Consider the following 11,395-nt stretch of genomic DNA (forward strand, 5'->3'; position numbering starts at 1 on the left):
GGTCTAAATTCCTCCTCTTGGCCAACCTGAGCGTTCAAATCTCCTATGATGATTTTGACGTCGTGGCTTGGGCAGCTGTCGTACTCACGTTCCAGCTGCGCGTAGAATGCGTCCTTATCATCATCAGTGCTTCCGGAGTGTGGGCTATGGACGTTGATTATGCTGAAGTTGAAGAACCGGCCTTTGATCCTCAACTTGCGTATTCTTTCATTGATCGGCCACCACCCGATCACGCGCCTTTGCATATCGCCCATCACTATGAAAGCTGTTCCCAGCTCGTGTGTGTTGCCGCAGCTTTGGAAGATGGTATGATTACCTCTAAACGTTCGCACCATTGATCCCTTCCAACAAACCTCCTGCAGCGCTACGATGCCGAATCCACGGTCCTTGAGCACATCGGCGAGTATGCGTGTGCTCCCGATGAAGTTGAGAGATTTGCAGTTCCACGAACCGAGTTTCCAATCGCTAGTCCTTTTTCGTCGCAGTGGTCTTCGCCGATGGTTCCGGTCCGTACTCTCTTGTTGATTGTTCGTTGCTTAAGATTTTTTAAAGGCTGGCTTGCAGGGCCTGACACCAAACCCCCTAAATTTCCGGAGGACCTTTCCTCCTTATTTCCGGTGGACCATGGTGCACAGTTTCACTTAGAGTCCCTCGCTGGCACTCGGACGATGATCAGCCGCCCCTAACATGGAGAACAGACGCTGTTGTGAGCCGATCCTGACATGGAGAACAGACGCTCAATAAGATTTGCACCTCCGGAGAGGAGCAAACCCCCTTCCCTGTCAGCATACGACCATAGTTCCCACCAGGGTTGGTTACCCGATCTTCCCTAAGGTTGCTCGTATCCCGCCAGCACCGCGGGGAGGTAGGGATAGGAGTTGCTGGGTAAGAGGCTAAGGACCGCGAGATGGGGTCTATTTTATTCCTTCAGGTACGCGAAGTACCAATGGTACGCTTTACCCAGCATTTGCCGTGCCGTGCGAAAGTATGAATGCGAGGTGTATTTCAACAAGAATTTTTTATGTCTTTAATAAATTTTCATATTTCAATCGGCTCCAAGCGCTCTACTTCGCCAAAATATTGTGATATTTAAAATATATTTTCAATGGCAGGTTTCAACGATTATGATTACGCCTTCGTATTAAATTAAACGATGATTTTTATGCTGGCATCAGAAACATGGCCGCTTGGCAGACCCCTGGTCAACACCTATCCGCTACCATTTGCCCAAGACTTATTTGCGTCATTGGCAGGATGTAAAATGTTTTGTTCTCTAGATTTAGCAACAGCATACACACAATTACAATTGTCCAAAAATTCGAGGAAAATTGTAGTTATTAATACAATTAACGGTCTCTTCACCTATAATCGGCTCCCTCAAGGCGCATCATCAAGCGCAGCCATATTTCAACAGGTGATGGAAACCATGTTACAAGACATTGAATACGTTTATGTTTACCTTGACGATGTCCTTATTGCAGGAAAAAACTTTGAGGACTGTTACAAGAGACTTATATTGGTTCTGGATAAACTATCGAAGGCGAATGTGAAGATTATTCTAAAAAAGTGCAAGTTTTTCGTAACTAATTTGCCATATTTGGGCCTTTTAATAACAGACAAAGGACTTCTTCCTAATCCTGATAAGGTATCAACCATTGTTGCAGCACAAAAGCCAAAGAACACAACAGAATTAAAAGCATTCCTGGGACTAGTCAATTATTATGGGAAGTTTTTACCAAATTTATCGACAACATTAAGTCCTTTGTACCACTTGCTAAGAGAAGAAGCAAGGTTTAACTGGGGTTCTAATTGTGACGAAGCTTTTGAGCAGTGTAAAAAAAAGTTACTAAAAGCAAATATTTTAACGTCCATCGTAGTTAGTACAGACGCTTCCCCGAGTAGACGAAAATAGCTCAATAATATCAAATGTTGGTAAGATAGCAAAATGAGATATAGACATGATTGATATAAGAGATAAAAGATCAGACGACAATATCAAATTTTTGCACTAAAATATCATGAGGATATCAAGATGTGTTATTTGTAATAAGTGATCGATATCAAGTTGTAGGAAATAATATAAGAATGCTGAGAATATAATAAAATCAATACATTTGAAAAGTAGGATCATATTTAAAGAAATAGATTATTATTCAATTGTATAATTAAAACTAACATCGCGTTGTTTGTAGAATTTGTTAGACAAATGATTAGAGTGCCAGCCAAACTTTGAATTGTGACGACCCACATGAGAGAGAGAGAGTTATGTTATGGAGCGTAAAAGGTAGAAGGCCGCTCGCGGAAGACATGAACGAGCATGTCCGTTGGGGTAGTCAGTTTTGTGACGAACGCATTAGTGGACGGATGTGTGTAACAAAATAAAAAAATGAATTTGAAAAAAAAATAAATAAAAAAGTGACGAATTGATGTTGAATTATGTGTTCAATTATTTAAATAAAAAGAGAAACCCGACACAAGTGACATTAGTTTGATTTTATCCATAGCATATCTTGATATTTAAATGATATTTCGGTGCAAATATTTGATATTTCTTGGTGGAGTAATTTCACATGTCATAGATGGCGAGGAACATTCCATATGGTTCACATCTGTTTCGCTTAATCAAGCTCAGAAAAGTTACCCCATATTGCATTTGGAAGCATTAGCGGTGCTTTCAACAGTAAAAAAGTTCCATAAATTTTTATTTGATAAAAACTTCACCATTTTTACTGACCATAAACCTTTGTTAGGTATACTAGGCAAAGAAGGGCGAAATTCAATATCAGTAACCAGAATACAGCGTTATGTAATAGAATTGGCAATACATACGACTACAACATTGAATACCGACCAGCAAATAAGATGGCAAATGCGGACTTTTGTTCCCGTTTTCCATTGGAAATTGAAGTAGGGGGAAAGACGGCTTTGGCAGGTTTTGTTCTATTATTGGCAGGGGGGTTTTTGTCGACCAAATTTTATGAAATTTGGCCACAATATTCTTTGATATGCAAAGAATATTTAGGCCAAATTTCAGCCTAGTCAGTCATAAAAAAAACCCTGCCAATAATAGAACAAAACCTGCCAAAGCCGTCATTCCCCCTACCTAAATGTTTAGAAAAACAATACATAAACTATTTAAACTTATCTCAGCAATTACCATTAGATGCCACTTCAATAGCTAAAGAGACTAAAAATGATATGTACCGTCAACTGGGGGGAAGATGATCATTGAGGTGAAGATGATCATTTGATGTGTCAGTCAAAAGTTCCAATTTTTTTTATGAAACGGTAGTCAACAATATTCTCCGTTCAAGTAATGTTACCGCTAGGTAGAAATCCGAGTTTTTCGATTATAATCATGAAAATGTATTTTGTGGAAGAAAGAGAGAGATAGTCATAAATGACGCTATTTTCGTTTCAAATATTGACTTCGTAGACTTCTTTGCGTAGTGAATTCAACATTCATACAAATAACCTATTGTATTTTAACTACTAGGTCATAATGATTTTAGTAGAGCTGTCTTGATCAACTTCACCCCAAACCAGATTACTCAAAAAATGTGTGATAATTTAATTTATTTTAATAAATGCGAATGCATTTCAGAAAACTAAAGTTGTTGATTATTGCAACGTATAGCAGTACATGTTTTGAAAATATGTGTTTCGATTTAAAATGTAAACACACATTGTTATTGCACGTTTTGTCTTAAAAATGATCATCTTCCCCCCAGTTGACGGTATTTACAACAAATCGTTTCATTTATGAGAAACGGTTGGCCAGAACGAATTGACCATTGTTTCAAAAATATTTACTCACATCATAAATGTAGTGTGGTGAATAAAGATAGAGAGAGAGAGTGTGTTAGTGTGAGAGTTATGAGTTTAGCGGAATACTGGTAATGTCAGCTGGTAATGAAACTGTAAATTGAAACAAAGAGTCAGTTTTGAAATATAGCATTGTACGAAGCGGACGTGAACGGTCGTTTTATTGCGTTACATTGAAATCCCGGGGGTCGAGATCCTACAATTGGCGCAACCGGTAGGATTAAAAGCAGTAAGTAAAAAAAAATAAAGTGAAATTTGTGATAAATTGTTGAATTCTGGTCAAGTGATAACAAATTGATAAGTTGCGTAATATTGTATTGATTGAGTCATTTTCTTTTCTTTTGTGCTTGGATGATGCGTGAGCCACATGTTTTCTGGTAAAATGGCCGCCTCATGAAATTGATTCGTTTGGCTGTTTGAGGGGAGTGAACTACCTATATGTGAAAACAGTTTGAGAGAGATGGTGTTGCACACAAACGACGTGCTTGCAGGCGCGGCTTTGTTTTATTGTGTATTTGTTAAATAGTGAAAGCTTTACGTCCGCTTTAGCAAACATACTGGGGAAGTGAGTGAATCTACAAACGAATATAAGCCCAGATTAAGTGAATTGAGCGGGGAAAAAATAATCAAAACCGTAACGTGGAGCTCCAACGATAGTTTTATTCATGCCAACTAAAGCGACCTGTGGAATCAAGGTAAGCTTTATACATATTTTGTTCAAAACGAAGCATATACGTTTAAATGATTTGGAACTTTGACCCCCACTGCGTGTAATGTTTTAGTATATTCAATATTGTGCAACGTAAAGTACAAAAGTAGTTAAACAATTTGAGAGTATGGGTTACTTTTTTTTACAAGCATCAATCGTTGTGTGTAGCACACACGAGTTTGTATATCTACAAAAAAAATAAAATGTACGAGAAATGCAAAAAGAGAAAAAAGTCCGTTGAACGACGTAGCAAATCGAGTCCAGCAGCAATGCTGAGCGAGGGAGACCGAATGTTCAACGTAGTTTATGATAATGTGAGTCCGGCTCTATTTGTGCCGCAGCTTGGTAGAGAAAATTTAAGTTCACTTGTGTACGTGCATACTGTGCAGTAACGTATTCAAAGAGGTGAGACTGGTATGTCGCAGCGTGGAATTTTCACGGGTCCAGCATTTACCATTACAAAGAGACCTGTGCCAAATCTTTTGTTGTAGTGGGTTTACAGAAGTGTGTGATTGTTGAATATCGTAGCAAATCGAGTCCAGCAGCAATGCTGAGCGAGGGAGACCGAATGTTCAACGTAGTTTATGATAATGTGAGTCCGGCTCTATTTGTGCCGCAGCTTGGTAGAGAGAAAATGAAAGTTCACTTGTGTAAGTGTAACGTGTTCAAAGAGGTGAGACTGGTATGTCGCAGCGTGGAACTTTCACGAGTCCGGCATTTACCATAGCAAAGAGACCCAAATCTTTGTTGTAGTGGGTTTACAGAAGTGTGTGATTGTGTAATATCGAAGCAAATCGAGTCCAGCAGCAATGCTGAGCGAAGCATACCGAATGATTAACGTAGTTTATGACAATGTGAGTCCGGCCCAATTGGTGTCGCAGCTTTGGTGGAGAGAAATGTAAGCAAATTTGTGTGAGTACTATGAAGTAACGTAAAAAAAAAATAGGTGAGACTGGTATGTCGTAGCGTGAAGGTTTCACGAGCCCGGCATTTACCAAAGCAAAGAGAGCCGTGTGAAATATTTGATGTATTGGGGTGGCATAAGTGTGAGTTCGTTATATAGCGTAGCAAATCGAGTCTAGCAGCAATGCTGAGCGAGGGAGCCCGAATGTTCAAAGTAGTTTATGGTTATGTAATCCAGCCTGACTGCCAGTTTGGTAGGAGGAATTCTAAGTCCGCTTGTGTAGGCACGTACTGTGCACAACTCTAGAATACGCTTTATTTCCCCAGCACAGAGTATTTCGAGCTCAGCATTTTGCAGAAGCAGACAAAACATATAGTGATTTAGTAGAAGTATGAGTCTGCATTGATAAGCATCACAGCACGAGAAGTTGAGAAGAAATATGATTCCATATTACGAATGAAAGAGTATTCAATGTTGTGGTTCGACTCCATACAGCTATTTTATTCTCTATTTAGCAGAGAAATAAATAGGAAGTACTATTTATATTGGATAAATCATTACCTACAAAGGATTTGACTGATCAAAATGTTATTGTTTCGATGATTGGGATTACAAAATAAATATATCAATAATCATTGCTATCCTTAAATATGGAGAATACCAAGCAACTCAATATACGCAATTGTCAATTGAAGGTATCTAGTTGAAATGATAATATAAATCATTTCAATGTATTTTTCATTTTTGTGTAGAACCATGGATGAAAAGATTGGCCACTACAACCTTTCAACGAGGCAGTCGATTCTTCAGACCTTCGTAGAGAATGGGAGGAATGGCATCGCTCATTCGAGCTCATTCTTAAGATGAAACGTATCGAATCGCAGCACGAAAAGCTCATCTTACTGCTTGCTCGCGGAGGGCGTGGATTACAACGGATTTTTTATGATTTGCGCCCCGTTTCAGAGGAGGTATATCCGGAACCAGTTCGGGTCCCATTCAAACCAAAAGAAATCCCTGAATACGACAACGCAGTGCTAAGGTTGAACAAATTTTTATTGGCAAGCGTAATGTCCGAATCGAACTTGAATTATTCCGTACGCTCAAACAAGCATCATCTGAACCCTTCAGCCAGTTTTGCTACATGACTGCGTACACAGGCTATCCGATGCGATTTTCAAGAGCGTGAAGAAATCGAGATTCTGCAGCAAGTGACTATGGGGCGTTTGATGAACGAGTGCGTGACAAAGGATTGGAGAGAACGTTGGACCTTGACGGAATAACAAATTATGCTATGAACAGAGAAATGCTCCTCAAACAGAAAGAAAAGGCGAAAGCGTTGGCTGGAGAATCTGCAGTGGTTGCTTCGGTGAAGCAAGAGTGGAGATCATGGCTACTCGTGGTAGATTCAGTGCAAGACCGTCCCAATTTGGTCTTAGGCGAACAAGAAACGAGTGCAATCGTTGCGGATCATACCGTCATTCAAGCGAAGATCCAAGTTGTCCTGCACGACGGGCACGATGCAACAGCTGCGGGAAAATCGGTCACTTTGGCAGGAAGTGTCGTACTGGTACCATGAAGCGGTTTGGTCGGGGAGAAAACTGGAAGTCTACAAAGGAAGAAGCAAATATAATCACTCCGAACGAAAACTGGAATGAGGATTTACCTCGCCGCCCAGTTTCAGAGGATATTCAGCAGGTTACTTCATGCTCCTACAACAATGGAATCATAACATGTTTCATCAACACATTTCCCATCGAATTCCTCATCGACTCTGGAGCAGCAATCAACACAATCTCCAAGGAGGTTTGGCTGGATCTTCAGAGGAACAAAGTCGAAGTGTTTAAACGGAACGTCCGATGTAATCGCCAATTCTCTTCGTATGCTAGTCAGAAACCTCTTCGCGTTCTTGCCAGCTTCGAGTCCAAAATTTCTGTTAACTCATCAAAACCCACAACTTTTGCAGAGTTTTTTCGTTATAGACGGTGCCAACAAATCTCTGTTGAGCAAAACAACTGCTGAAAGAGCTGAATGTCTTGAAAGTTGGCAGATGTTCACCAGGTAGAGGAATCAGTAGCCCTTTTCCGAAATTCCCAAATGTGCAGGTGAAACTCTCGGTTGATCTTTTCTGTTCCACCCAAGAAAATAGCATATCTCAGGATTCCGGAGCCTTGAAACATAAAGTTGACGAAAAGATTCAGGATATGCTTCGACAGGATATCATAGAGCCGGTTAGGGAGCGCCTGATTGGATTTCACCATTGGTGGTCGTTCCAAAGGGTAGAGGAGACATTCGGCTCTGCGTAAATATGAAGCTCCCGAATGAGGCAATTCAACGAGAACATTTCCGATTCCTGTGATTGATAGTTTTCTGAATGAGCTTCGAGGTGCAACCTATTTTTCGAAACTGGACATGACCTCGGCTTACTACCATCTGGAACTTCATCCAGATTCACGTAACGTTACAACATTCATGACAAATCGGGGTTGATGCGGTTCAAACGACTCATGTTTAGGATCAACTGCGCCCCAGAAATATTTCAACGATGTGATGACGGAAATGTTTTCGGGGATCAATGGAAGTCGTAGTCTACATAGATGACGTTGTAGTAGCAGGAAGCACGAGGGAGGAACATGACCTCAGATTACAGCAAGTACTTGCCGTCTTGAAAAGCAACAATGCGAAATTGAATCTAGAGAAATGTGTGTTTGGAGTGACCGAGCTGAATATACTGGGATTCAAAGTTAAGCGCTCTTGGAATATGCCCATCGGAGGAAAAGATTGCAGTTATACGTGACTTCCGGATGCCGGAAACAAAAGAGGAAGTTCGGAGCTTTTTGGGGCTCGTAAACTTCGTAGGTCACTTTATTCCAGACCTATCTCTACTCGCACCGAGCCGCTTCGGAGTTTATCCGTGGGGAAGTTGAGACTTTCGGAAAAACACAGCAAGCTGCCTTCAACGACCTTCGACAAGAGCTGACAACCAAAGTAAGGAAGCTAGGATTCTTCGATCCTAAGGATTCAACAGAACTTTTCGTAGATGCCTCTCCTGTAGGCTTGGGAGCGGTGCTCATCCAACGCGATGACGCGGGTTGGCCTAGGATCATTAGCTTCGCATCAAAAGGCCTGACAGATGCTGGAACGAATGTATCCTCCAGACGCAACAGGAGGCACTGGCCGTAATCTGGGCAGTGGAGAAATGTTATTCGTACTTATACGGCCTTCATTTCACGATCTTCACCGACCATAAAACGCTCGAATACATCTTCGAAGGAAAGTACAGAGACGGTAAGCAAGCTTGTTCCCGAGTGCAAGGTTGGGCCTTACGCCTCCAGCCTAACGACTTCCAAATAAAGCATATTGAAGGAACTAAGAACATATCAGATGTATTGTCACGCTTGTGCACTAAGGAAGATGCGCCATTTGATGAAAATACACAGCACTTCCTCTGTGCAATCGGTGAATCGCCAGCAGCCATTACTCTGGAAGAGATACGTAACGAGACATTGCATGATTCGACGCTGAGCAGGTTATTGAAAGCCCTGAGGACACAGAGATGGCCGACGGAGCTCTTCTTCCGATACCAAGCATTCGATAAAGAATTAAGGTTGATTCGCGGTATCCTTGTTAGAGAAGACAGAATCGTATTACCACTGAAATTGCGGCAACGAGCGCTGGAAATCGCTCACCGTGGCCATCCTGGGATAGTGGCAATGCGTCGAAATCTTCGGCAATATGTATGGTGGCCATGTATGGATACAGAAGTCTGCAGTGCCGTGAAGCAATGTGTTGGATGTACAGCTGTGAGTAATCAAGATCCACCTGAACCTATGTGCCGTAAGGCAATGCCAGAAAAGCCGTGGCAGGAGATTGCTATTGATTTTTTATCAGCCAAAGAGTTTGCTACTTTCCTGGTCGTAGTAGACTACTACAGTCGATATCTTCATGTAGTGGAAATGAAGAGTACCACTGCTTCCAAGACCGTTGAAGCCCTAGAGAAGATTTTCAAAGATCATACGTATCCTGAATTTATTCTGTTCAGATAACGGGCCACCTTTCACAAGTGAAGAGTTTTCTTATTTTGTGCTAGCAAAACATAAATCTAGTGAAATCCATACCATATTGGCCTCTAAATGAACGGCTTGGTAGAGCTGACAAAATCAGAGGATTCTGAAGTCGCTAAGAATTTCTAAGGCTCTAAAGTCAGATTGGAGAAAGAATCTCGAAGAGTATGTTTACATATATAATACCACCCCGCATTCCGTGACCGATAAAGCACCTTTGGAAACTGGACGCCCTGTTAAAGATTTGCTACCATTACTACGGACAGATCCCTATTTCAGTCGTGATGAACACACCAAGGAAAACGATGTAATAAAGAAGATGCAAGGGAAACTGTATGCAGATCGTCGGCGAAATGCAAAAGAATTGGAGATAGCTATCGGCGATATTGTAATGATGAGAAGCTGCGAATCAGGCAAGCTGGAACCAAATTTTAAAATGGAAAAGTTTACCGTTCTCGATCGATCTGGAAGTGATACCACGATAGTCAACAAAGATGGAGTGAAATATCGGCGTCCCGTGGCCCACTTGAAAAAGAGGCTCTCTACAGCAATAACTTCAAATCCCTCTGATTCTTTCACAGATCTCCAAGAACCCCTTCAGGAACAATGTTCACAGCCTGGTTTACAGGATGGTGCCATATCCGATCCATCCGGCCATCCAAGGAAGCGAGAAAAACCAGCAGATGTCGACTCGACACCGAAGCAGAAACGGCCGATGAGAATAAGAAAAATTCCCAAACGATTCACTTGATTTTTTATTCACATATATTTTTAAAAAAAGGTGTGAATTTTTTTTTTTTGAAGAGTAGGAGAGGGATGTAGTGTGGTGAATAAAGATAGAGAGAGAGAGTGTGTTAGTGTGAGAGTTATGAGTTTAGCGGAATACTGGTAATGAAACTGTAAATTGAAACAAAGAGTCAGTTTTGAAATATAGCATTGTACGAAGCGGACGTGAACGGTCGTTTTATTGCGTTACATTGAAATCCCGGGGGTCGAGATCCTACAATAAAGAATTAGAGGAAATTGATGGTTGTTTGCTTTTCCAAGACAGGGTAATTGTGCCTACCTCTTTCCAACGAGATGTTTTACAAATACTTCATGCAAATCATATCAGGATCGTGAAAATGAAACAGCAAGCTAGAAGAAGTTTATACAGGTTCGGTATAAACGATGACATTGAGTCATTTGTAAAAAGTTGTGAAGTATGAATAAAAACATCAGTCATCCCTACACACAAGGATACGGCTGAATGGATTCCTACTCTGAGGCCATTCAGCAGAATTCATGCGGATTTTTTTGTTTCGAACGACGTACCTTTCTATTGATCGTTGATAGTTTTTCTAAATGGCTATAGCTCCACTCTAGTGTATTTTCAGCGCGCGCGCTCCTGTGGCTCTGGTGTGCATTTTTTCAATAGTTTGACATGGCATTTAGAAAATTCAAATATCCCTGTAATAGTTATTTTGTTAAGACTATAAAATCGTTTAGATAGAGTAAAATCAAAGAGCAGAATTTTTTGCACTGAATGTAGGACAACACTGGCTCCAGTAGCAGTAACTTATACTAAATGATTGAAATTTTTTTATCATTTAGTATAAGTTACTGCTACTAGCGCTATAGCTCCGTTATGAGTTAAATTCAAACATTGAGATTCTCACGTCCGAATGTGTGAGTGGCGATAAAAGGAAAACAAACACTCCTAGATGGAGCTACTCAGCAAAGTTTGGGTAAAAATGAGTATATTTCCATATATTTTTTGACTCCTTCGCAACCATCGTGATGACTCGATCAATTTTGAGGTTATGAGCAGAAGGAAAACAAACATGTATTTACATTACGCCGAATTGCACATCAGCAAAGTGCAGGCGTTGAACGTCACTCATCTCTATTGACCTG

The sequence above is a fragment of the Armigeres subalbatus genome, chromosome 2 (genome assembly GCF_024139115.2).
Source record: "Armigeres subalbatus isolate Guangzhou_Male chromosome 2, GZ_Asu_2, whole genome shotgun sequence".
In the NCBI taxonomy this organism is placed as follows: Eukaryota; Metazoa; Arthropoda; class Insecta; order Diptera; family Culicidae; genus Armigeres; species Armigeres subalbatus.